The following is a 12,254-nucleotide window of genomic DNA, read 5'->3' as shown; positions in this document are numbered from 1 at the left end:
AACGACCCACTCTTGATGTGGATGAAAGTAGTAGGGGATCAAAGCCAAAGGCAATTTATACATTGAATAAAGAACAGAGACGTGTTGTTTGTGAATGGTTGAAATTATTGAGATTTCCTGATGGGTATGTCTCTAATCTTGGGAGATGCGTCGATATGAAGGAATTCAAATTGATTGGTTTGAAAAGTCACGATTGTCATATATTTATGGAAAGACTTATTCCAATTGCTTTTAAGGAACTCTTACCAAATTTTGTATGGGGTACAATTACGGAGTTAAGCATTTTCCTTCATGATATTTCCTCAACAGTTTTGAGATATTCACAGATGGAGAAGTTAGAAAGAGACATTCCAATTATTTTGTGTAATTTAGAAAGAATCTTTCCACCTTCATTTTTTGATTCAATGGAACATCTTTTGGTTCACTTGCCATCCGAGGCCAAAGTTGGAGGACCAGTCCATTTTCGATGGATGTATCCATTTGAAAGGTATATTTTGTTTTATCTTATATACTTCGTTATTAATGCGTTGTAAATTTATAACTTTTTTATATATATTCCTCTAATACAAATTGTTATATTTCAATCAGATTTTTATATCATTTGAAGAAAAAAGTAAAAAATAAGGCACATGTTGAAGCCTCTATTGTTAATGCATACATTGTGGAGGAAGTAACAACTTTTGCATCGTATTATTTTGAGCCTCACATTCAGACCAAAAGACGAAGACCTGGAAGAAATGATGAAGGTCCTATTGATCCCAATACGAACATATTCTCAATTTTTAATTATCTTGGTCGACCGAGTGGACAATGTAAGCAAAGATATTTAACTGATCAAGAATGGCGAGCAGCCCAGACATATGTTTTACTTAATTGTCCAGAAGTATCACCATATTTCGAGTTAGTATATCTTTCCTATTTTTTTTATCGTAACTTTTTGTTATTATAATTCAATTTTTTATGATAGAATTTTTCAAAACTTGTATTCTGATATGCCAACACAAGAGTTTGATCGTTTCTGCGATTAAGAATTTGCACCTTGGTTCAAATCATATGTAAGTAATTTTTACCTTGTATTCTAATTTACCGTATTGGTATAGTATATTTTAACTGAATAACATATTCATTTGAGTTTAGATTTATGATAATCAAGCTCATCTCGAACATCAAATGTTATTTCATCTATCTTGGGGTCCAAAAGCAATGGTACGCACTTGGCCAGCATATTTCATAAATGGATATAATTTTCATACTCAAGAATATGGAAAAGGGAAGACTACAATGAATAGTGGGGTATGTGTTCAGTCATCCAATGATGGAGGTGTAAGCAATGATTTTTATGGTCTACTGGATGAAATTATAGAGATAGAATACCCTGGTCCAGAAATGCGAGTTATCTTATTTATGTGTCGCTGGTTTGATCCTATCAGAGGGATGAAGGAGCATCCATGTTATAATTTAGTTGAAATAAATCATAAAAGATTATATAAGAGATATGAACCTTTTGTTTTGGCACAACAAGCGATTCAAGTGTTCTATGCTTCATACCCTAGCTTGAAACGTGATAAAATGGATTGGTGGGCTGTTTGTAAAACTAAAGCACGGAAAAAAATAGAGGAACATTGGGAAGACATTGCATATCAACAAGAGGAGGTTGTAAATACATTTCAGACCGAGGAATATATTATTCCAACATTACGAGATCCTAGCGGAGTAGTGATAAATGTGGATGCCAGTGAATTTCATGAGGTTGATGATAATGATGAAGATGATGATGATGAGGAGGAGGAGGAGGAGGAGGAGGAAGAGGACGAGGACGAGGACGAGGACGAGGACGAGGAGGACGACGACAACTTTGATTTTTAACATGTACGATAAGTTTTTTTATATTTAATTTTAATTTGTAAATTTATAAAATTCATAGTTTAATTAATTGTCTACATAATATCTCATTGTTAAATTTATATATGTTATATTTGTGCTATTTTTTGTTCTATAGGTCATTAGAGGTGGGACATTATCACTGCAGATTCTCGCTCTCTGACTTTTATATTATGGATATTGTAAGTTTTTCATATTTCTTCAACAAGCATTAAGTTTTTTATTTCTTTTATTCTAATTTTGATTTTTGGTTGACAGTTTCGACGGGCACGCCATAGACGACACCATTCAAGCATTGGCCAGACTGATTCACCATCTGATAGGATGGTACCTACGCCCTCCCCTCAGGCAGGACCTTCACATGGCCAGTCGCCGTCAGGACCTTCTCGTGGGCAGTCGCCAGCAGAACCTTCTCATGGCCAGTCGCCGGCAGGACCCTTACGTGGACCGTCCCCGGCAGGACCTTCACGTGGCCAGTCACCGGCAGGACCTTCATGTGGCCAGTCACCGGCAGGACCTTCACATGGCCATTGACCTTCCCCACTTGAGTCGCCGATACCTGCCAGCCACTCAACCGTTGATATTGCCGACGCTCGACTGCATATAGTCCCTCTTGGAGACTCGTAAGTATTAAAATTATTATATTTTAACTATCTTAATTATTTAACGTTGTTTATTGTAATTTTATGATAGATTTGAAAATTCAGTAACTGTTGTTCGTGAGATTAATCAAATTGTGAATAACTTTTGGAAAGGAGACTCAATGTCATACTCAAGCACTCCAGCACCCACAAAAGAACTCTGGTGGTGCGAGTTTAAGGTATAGCTAATTTATTTTATATATAAAACAATTACGTTCATGTATAATCTATTGTTTTTTTTCATTTCAGCGATTATTTAGTTGGAACCCTTATTTTGAGATGGAAGTTAAAAGAATTTTCAAAAAGAAATGTGGTGATCACATTCGGCATGTATTAAACCATGCCAAAAGTACTGGAAAAAAGCCTCCCTTTATCACGACGGACAATTGGGTTAGGATCTGCAATTTTTGGCAAACTGATGAGTGCAAAGAAAGGAGTTTGCGGAATAAAATAAATCAAGCTTATAATTCTGGAGACTCACGTGCAATATATGCAGGAGGATCTATAAATATCGAGGAGCATTCACGTAGATTGGTAAATTTTCAACTCTACAATTAGATTTTTAATATATTTGTTGTTATTATATTATTTCTAACCGTATTATTTTTAGTCTAGGGATTTGGGAAAAGAGCCCGATTTTATAGACACTTTCGTCCGCACTTTTCAAAAAAAAGACAAGACTTGGAGTGGAGATAGAGCTAGAATAATTAAGGTTTGATTTAATCTTTAATCATAATTTTAACTTAGATTTTATTACTTATCTATTTGCTCTAATTAAGGTTTTAATTTTTCATAGGAGAGATATGATGAGCTATCATTATCTCAAAGAAGTTCAGGTGATGGTGATAATATTGAGGGATCTAAGCCGTCTGTTACTAATAATTTAGATTTATGGTTAGAGGCCAGTGGGGGAGTCAAAGGGGGAAGGATAATAGGTATGGGTTCTATGAGTAGAATCCATAATGTTCCTCGAAGATCTTTATCTTCTTCTACCCCACCCGCAGTAACGACACAGATTCATAGCTTAACTGAAGAGGTTGACAATTTGAAAGGCATAATATCTCAAAGGGATCAGCAAATTTTAGAAATTCAAAAACAAAATTCACAAAGAGATCTAGATATAGTTGAAATGCGTAAACAACAAGCCTTTCTTTTACAACAATTTCAACAATTTAGATCGGGTTCAAGCTATATTCCTCCTGGTATTGGTGATGATGCTAATGACGATGATGATGTCGATGATGATGCCGCCGATGATGTTGATGATGATGCATGAGTGTTTGTAATTAGAATTTTTGACTTCTTTTATTTTATCGCTTTTATAAATTCTTAATTTTTGTATTTTGATTAGTATTCTTATTTTTGTTTCAAACAGGGTTGGTAGGTGAAGATGATGGTGGTATTGATGTAAAAATATGTAATGCTTTACCTATTTACTTTTGTGTTGGTTTATAAGATTTTCTTTTTCTTTGTTTATCTTTTGATGTAGATAGAAGAAGGATTTGGACTGAGAAGGATCTCCATAAGATTATCTTCAACTCTATCTTTTTCATGTTCTTGTATGATATTGGAATTTGGATACTATGACATGTTTGTTGTAACTTTATTGTAGTGTTTGGTTTAGGGTGTTAGTTGTAGTTGTATATTGTTGTAGTTTGTATTGTTGGATGATGATGTGTTGTATTGTTAGTTTTATGCTCTTAGTTTAGGTTGTGTATGTGTTTGGAACAACATGTTTTAATGGTGCATGTGTTTGGGTTTATATTATTGATGTTTGTATTTATTTTGTTGTACACTAATATGTTAGTTGATTTTTGATTTATATTTGTGTTATTGTGTTTAGTGGTGAATATGTTGAATCTGTTAATGTGTTTAGTGCTCTTATATATGTTGAATCTATTTGAAAAAAATTGTAATAGGAAAAAATATTGAAATTATATAGGGCTGGATATTTTTTTTTATTTTTGGGACAAATTTTGCAACGAATTTAGATTCGTTGGAAATATCGTATTTTATCAGAACATTGCAACGAAAAGTATAAATTCGTTGGAAGTTTCCAACGAATTCTAAATTCGTTGGAAGTTTCCAACGAATTCTAAATTCATTGGAAATTTCCAACGAATTCTAAATTCGTTGGAAATTTTCAACGACTATGAGTTTTGTTATAAATTTCCAATGAAAATATGGATTCGTTGGAAATTTCCAACGAATTTATATTTCGTTGGAAATTTCCAACGAATTTATATTTTGTTGGTAATTTCCAACGAATATGAATTTCGTTGGAAATTTCCAACGAAAATATGGATTCGTTGGAAATTTTCAACGAAATTGCATTATCGTTGGCAATTGCCAACGAAAATATGGATTCGTTGGAAATTTCCAACGAAATTGCATTGTCGTTGGCAATTCCCAACGAATGTACATTTTCGTTGGTAATATTGCATTTTGAAACTTTTCCAACATATAATTATTCGTCGCAAATCTGTTTGCAACGAATACGTTTTTAGTTGCTAATTCACAACAAATTTAGGGTTCATTGGAGATTTTTTCTGCTGACATTTCCAACGAATATTTATTTTCGTTGCAGTTTTCCAACGAATTTTGCAACGAATTTTGGTTTTGTCGCAAAGTTTCCAACGAATTTTGCAACGAATATGATTTTCGTTGCAAAATTTCCAACGAAATCTTAATTTTTCGTCGCAAAGTTTTGGGACGGCAGATTTCCAACGAATTTTTTTTGTCGCATTTTTCGTCCCAAATCCAATTTCCAATGAATTTTTTCTAAAATTTGTTGCAAATTTTGTCCCTAAGTGACAGTTTTTTTGTAATAGGAATTACTATCAACATATGTGCAATGTTAGTTAAGATAAGTTAGTAGTCCAGTAGCGCCCCGCCCTCACAGACCAGTAGTGAGGAGGGTGGGGTGTTACAATAATTTCTTGGAAATTGTTCAAATCCTCTACTATTAATGTAAAACACGCCAACCACACCTTTTAATCATGCCAACCACACCTTTTAATCATGAGCTCTCATTCCTCATTAATGTCACGTGTCGCTTTTCCTGTCGCCACATGTGTGATGGGGCATGCGACTATTTGGATCCGACGTGATTACTGCCTTTTTGAATTCAACAGCCAAGATTAAACCTCATTTTCTTAAACCCTTGATCGAACGACTCAAGGTAGCCATCCCCAAGGTTTTTAAACCCTTTGTTTCTCCCTTCAACTCTTATCGTTTCCTTTGTTCACGTAAACACCTTCCTTGATTCTTGCTCTCTACTTCTCACTGGCGATCTTCTGCCACTAAGCTCCTTCTCCTTTCTCCCCTTTAAATATTTGATTTCTATCATTTATTCATGGCGTATTCTCCTCCCCCTGTTGTTCTTGGACTGTGGTACACCTCCACCGCATCTGATTTCAACGGTGACGAGATTGATCAAATGAAGATGACCTACCACATTCCCGACGATTACAAAATCACAATCCCTTCTGCCTATGCTCGCCCTCATATACCTCCGAACTACTTCCTCCCTTTTTTTCAAAAACCAATTATATGTTGGTCTACAATTTCCCATTTGTCCCTTCTTTTCTGAAGTCTATAAGTACTTCTACATTTCCTTGCACCAGTTGGTACCTAACTCCTTCAAATTACTATATGGGGTTGTTATACTATTCCACCTATACAAAATTCTTCTTTTACCCTACATTTTTCATTACTTTTATTATCCAAAATTATCTGAGCCGGACACCTTTATCTTCCAAGCCCGAGTGAGTGCTGTCTACTTTGACAAGATGCTCTCATCTAATAAAGGCCGGAAGGACTACTATTTCAATGTTCGACTTCCTGACCTGCCCGCCTTCCCGACTGACTAGAAAATAGAGCTGCCAAAATCCCCCACACTGGGAAAATATTGATGGGAGCCAACCTACTTCCAAGTGGCCACGAACTTGGCAGGTCAGAAATATCACATTCACAAATTATTGCTGGAAGGCATTCTATATATGTTTGGGTTGAGTCCCATCTAAGCCTGGCTACCCGACTCCTTAGGTAAGCTATTTCTCTATCTGTCTAACTGATTTCTTTTTCTCTTTTATAGCTCAAGTCATGTTTAAGTCATTGATGAGTGGCAGGGGTAAGCTAATTGATGTCAAGATCAACACCAAGGGAGCGACTGAGCTGGAAAGTCATGGACGCTCACCTGTCATCACATCAGAGTAGCAGACTGGAGAAGCAAGTCAAGCAAGGGGAAGCAATGTCGCGACTACCATAGGAGAACTTCCACCCGCTTGACGCTCCACGGTCCCAATGGAAGTTCCTTTCGAGTCGACTACCTTCGGCGAGCCCCTGATCTAGCGCCAACGTCGAAAGAGGCTCCGATCGGAGGCTTCTTCCAGCTTGAAGGCCTCTAATTTGCAGCCTTCTACAACCGCATCGGCTCCTCGACCTCCATCCGAGTGGGGCGAGAGCTCTTCATTTGCTATCCCTAAGAGGATGGTCGGCCTACGGACACTGCCATCGTCTGATCATACCGCTTCCTTATTCAAACTGCCAGCTAGGATGACAATAGCGCAGTCGATTTCCTACCTGAAGCCACCACCGGTCGACCCAACGACCCCTACTGCAGTTATCTATTCCTCCCTAATGTCCAAGTCTAGGGGCAAAGCTACTTCAAAGTCTTCGGATCCGAGCGGCTATAAGTGTTGGTACCCCAAGGTTATTTTGATGTGATCAAACAAGTTAGGTTAGGTCTTGTTGTCTTTAACCTTGTGTCTAAGTGTACAGGAAATTAAGAGCACAGGGCGTCGAGCAAAAGATGCAACTAGCGAGAAGGACGTCACGGGAGAGCGTCGACAGGCTCGGTGCGTCCGAGGGACCAGAAACTACGGAAGAGTACGCGGGTGGACGAGAAGGAGGCACGCGGCATTTCCGAGGGACGAGAAGCCAGGAGCGGAAGCTTGCTCGAGAAGGCCGGAAGTTGGGTTCGGATGAGCCCTATTTCGGATGGCCAAGATCACCCAAGCAAGAGGAACCAGAGTGAAAGACTCAGACCGAGGCAAGTGAAACCGGAGTGGAAGGCCCGAACTGAAAAAGTCAACGTGGTTGATTTTCTAGGTTCGGTCGCTCGGAACTGAAGTTTATCCGGATCACGTTTGACCGCGATCCATTGTGAAGGGGATAAAATTTTATCCCCCTCTAGGCGCCTAGAACGCTTCCAGGTGCCCCGAGCAAGGCTATATAAGCAGCCTTGCTCCCAAAACTTTAGAAAAATAAGAAAGATCAATACAACACTTGTACGCACTTTATTTTTTGTTTAGCTTTCTATTTCTGAGCATTCACTGTTGTAAAGAGGCTTCTCCGCCTGAAGGAGAATTATTAGTGCGCTTTTTTCGTCTTGGATTAATAATCTCTCTAGTTGTAACCAAGTAAATCCGCTGAGTCTCTATCTTTTAGTTTCTTAATTATGTTTATATGCAAGTGTTCTTTTAATCAAGTTATTTGTCTGAGAAAGATTGTTTTGTCTGATTTGTGCAGGGGCTATTCACCCCCTCTAGCTGGCCGCCAAGAGTCCTAACAAGTGATATCAGAGAAAGGACACTTCAAGAGGACTAACCGTTGATCGAATGCGCTGAATCGATGGTCGGACCGAGCATATACCCACCGAAGTTCGAGGGGGAGTTCGCGAGCTGAAAAAAGAGAATATAGGTATTCTTTAAAACTGATTTTGAATTTTTTTAATAATGAAGTTCGATTTTGTAGCACCCAAATGTAAGGAAGAACGCAATGGACGAACAAGGAGCAGGTCGACTACGTGGCAAACGGTAAAGCAGAGTTCCATCTGTTGAGCGTCCTACAGCCACAAGAAGTCAATCAGATCGGCGCCTATAACTCAGCAAAGGAGCTTTGAGAGAAGTTCCTTGAGCTACATGAAGGGACGTTCGAAGCCAAGCTCACGAGATGAGACTTACTTCACAACCACCTCACTAACCTTCGATTTGAAGAAGATAAAACCATTGCACACCTTCACTCGAGGATTAAGGAGCTCATCACTGGACTTTCGAATCTCGGAGAAAAAGTAAGCAATCAAGATTCACTAAGGTACACTCTTAATGCATTCCCTAGAAATATGAAATGGGCATCATTAGTAGATGCCTACTATATCTCTAAAGATTTAGAATCTATTAGCTTAGAAGAGTTATTTTTAACTTTTAAAGCCCATGAATCAAGATGTGTAGATTCAAAGAAGGAGTTGAAGCACAATATTGCCCTCAAGGCGAAGATGGATGAACTAGATTCAAAATCTTATTTCGACGACGAGGAAACGATGATGATGGTAAATCAATTTAAAAAGTTATTTAAATCTATAAAATCTAACCATCTGTAGGATAGAAAGAGAAGAAAAATCAAATGCTACCACTGCAATAAAGAAGGGCACGTTAAAGACAACTGCTCTAAATTGAAGAACAAAAACAAAGTCAAGAACAAGAAGTCTGTCCAAATGAACAAACACAAAAACCTGAAGGCGACATGGGACGAAAAAGTCGTTCGAATAAGAGATTGAGGCTTTCTCCGGACTTGCGTTAATGGCAAGATATCAAGACGACGAAAACGAAGCAAGCTCGTCCGAAATGAGCATTGAGAGAATCGATGAAGGGGGAACGACATCAGAAGAAAGAAGCACTTCAGGGAGAGCTACAGATAACAGGATCGACAAGGTAAGTCAGGTACGATCTCTTCCGCCTGATAAGTCATTTAAGTTTATAAAATATTTATCAAAGAAGTGTTGCAAGCTAGAAAAAGAAATTAAAGAGTTAAAATTAATTCTAGCAAAATCTTATCCATTAGAAGAATTTGATAAAATAAAATTGAAAATTGATAATTTACAAATGAAATAAAGAACTTGAAAAATTATGCATGTTTGAATGTTAGAACTCAAAATTATAATAGACTAAGCTGGCATCTTAGATTTCATAAGAGACAAATTGGAAAATTTTCAAAGAAATTTGTTCCTAAAAAATTCTTAATTAGTTCAGTTGGCTGGAACCTATATTGGGTTCCAAAGTCTTGTCTAACTTAAATTTTAATTAGACTTAGTGCTTTCAATGAGAAAATTAAATGTCTGAATTTCCTTAAGATGCTTTATCTAGAAAGTGATTGTTGCTCCAATAACCAAGAAGGTCTAGTGTCTCGCCACAACCTAGAAGTCAATTAATAAAATAAAATATTTAATTAACTAACTGATAAAGTATTTAATTATAATTAAATAATGCTTTAAATAATTACTCAAATTTTTTTAACTTAAAATTTTAAGAGGACTTAAAGTTTTTATACTTTACCAAAATTATTTCTACAAAATTAGTTTTTGCAAACTTAGGAAATTATTGATATTTTTTTTTGATGATATCAAAAATATTTTTTACTTAGAAATTTTTTTCTAAAATTATCGTAATTTTTTTTAATTCTATCAAAATTATTTTTCAAAATTTTCAAAAACTTGATAAGTTTTTCAAAATGTTGAAAATCATTTTTTACACCAAAAACTTTACTATTTTTTGAAAAAAAATTATCCTTAGATTTTTTGGTACCCCATTTTTTATGTGATCAAAGGGGGAGAAGGGAAGATTAAGTCTACGGGGAGGTAGTTTAACCTTTTTAAAATTTTTTGCACTTTAATTGCAAATTTATTTTTTTTACTTTATGTTAGTTTACCCTAACTTAACTTCGGTTACTCACATCAAAAAGGAGAGATTGTTGATACCCCAAGGTTGTTTTGATGTGATCAAACAAGTTAGTCAGGTCCTATTGTGTTTAACCTTGTGTCTAAGTGTACAAGAACTTAGGAGCACAGGGCGTTGAGCAAAAGACGCAGCTAGCATGAAGGACGGCACGGGAGAGAGCCAACGAGCTCGGTGCGTCCTGTTGGTTGCTACTCGGAATATCATACTGGTTCCCCTGTACAAAAATTTTGTACAAGTTCTGAACATTTCCAAACAACCTATTGTATTATTTAGAAATTAAATTTGGAATCGCAAACAGAACTTAACATTATTGATTCCAAGTTTAACTTATCTGTTCTTAGAGGTTTAGACTTGGATCACAAACGGTACTTAACATTATTAATCCAAATCCACCCATGTTACAAAGTTGATTAAATATTTATTTCAAGGATTGACTTCCAGTTTAAACATGGCGAGGCACTGTCCTTCTTAGGTATGAGATCATCCACCACTTCCTAGACAAAGCCTTTCAACGAAATTCAATATTTAATATCCTTATAGTAACCCTAGGTTTAACCACTAAGAACAATTGAATCACAAGATCGAAAAACAAAAGAAACACAAAATTGAATCATAAATTCGAAACCCATAATCGTTAGCCTCTTGTGTTTGGTATTTCAAAATACATACAAAGAAAACTAGTATGATGTGGAATAAGACAACTAGTTATACCTTTCTTTGTAGCTAAAGACCTCTTGATCTTCTGTTGTATTCCTCACTTCCTCTTGGACATCGTGTGGGCGACAATCTACCAAGATAAATTCCACCGGGACCACTTCTTCTTCTCCAAGACTCTTGAGCCATTAAGGGATGCCAAAATAGGAAACTTCTTTCTCTTCTCCTTCTTCTCCAAGTGTGTCGTCATCCCTTATAGATCTTCTCCTCCAAGCTAGGTTTCAGCCACCAAGCAAGATGAAGAAAACAAGCTAGAGATAGGAACCGGCCCTAAGGAGAACAAACAAGGAGAAACAAGAAGAGGGATGGTCGACCACCATAGGATTAGAAGAGAGGGAACTTAGAGAGATCAATTCATTAGAGATTAATCTCATGAGGCACCCTACACCTCTCTTTTATAATCCTTGGTCATGGTAAAAAAGGAAAGTTTTAATTAAAACTTCCTTTTAATCTTCTTATGGCTGGCCACATCATGGTATGCTAAAAAGGAAAAATTTTTACAACAAAAATTAAAGCTTCCTTTTAAACTATGATGTTTACAAAAAATAAAGTTTTAAATATAATTAAAACTTCCTTATTTGTGACCTCCCTTTAAAAGAGGAAATTTTAATAATAATTTAAATCTCTCTTTTTAAATTTTCTATTGTACATGGCAATAAAGGAAAGTTTTAAAAATTAATCTCTCTCTTTTAAAACATGTAGACAACTACAAAAAAGGAAAGATTAATTAAAACCTCTCTTTTTAAATCATGGTTACATAAAAGGAAAGTTTTATAAAAAAATTAAAATCTTTCTTTTAAACATTATAGACAACTACACATAAGGAAAGATTTTAATAAAATTAAAAAATCTCTCTTTAATCTTTTGTAGATAGCTATAAAAGGAAAGACTTTAAAATCTAAAACTCTCTTTTTTAAAACTATGAGGATGACTATAAAAGGAAATTTTAAAAATAAAATTTCTCTTTTAAATCCCTTTCATGAATGGCTACAAAAGGAAAGATTTTAACAAAAAAAATAAAATCTCCCTTTAATCCTATTCCTATGGCTGGCCCCATGCTTGGTCGGCCACTACTTGAGCTCCAAGCCATTGCTTGGCCGACCCCCTTGCTCCAAGCAAGGTTGTGTCTAGTCCATTACTTGGATAAGAAGTGGACTTAGTGGATACAAAGTTTTATAGAGGCTACAATAGGGACCAAGAGGAGGAATTTGTTTTGGTCTCCCGATGAGCTTAAGTTTCCTATGTTCGCCCCGAACACCCAACTCAAGTTCATCAATAATAA

Source organism: Zingiber officinale, chromosome 3B (genome assembly GCF_018446385.1).
Source record: "Zingiber officinale cultivar Zhangliang chromosome 3B, Zo_v1.1, whole genome shotgun sequence".
NCBI lineage: Eukaryota > Viridiplantae > Streptophyta > Magnoliopsida > Zingiberales > Zingiberaceae > Zingiber > Zingiber officinale.
This window is presented reverse-complemented; position numbering follows the sequence as displayed.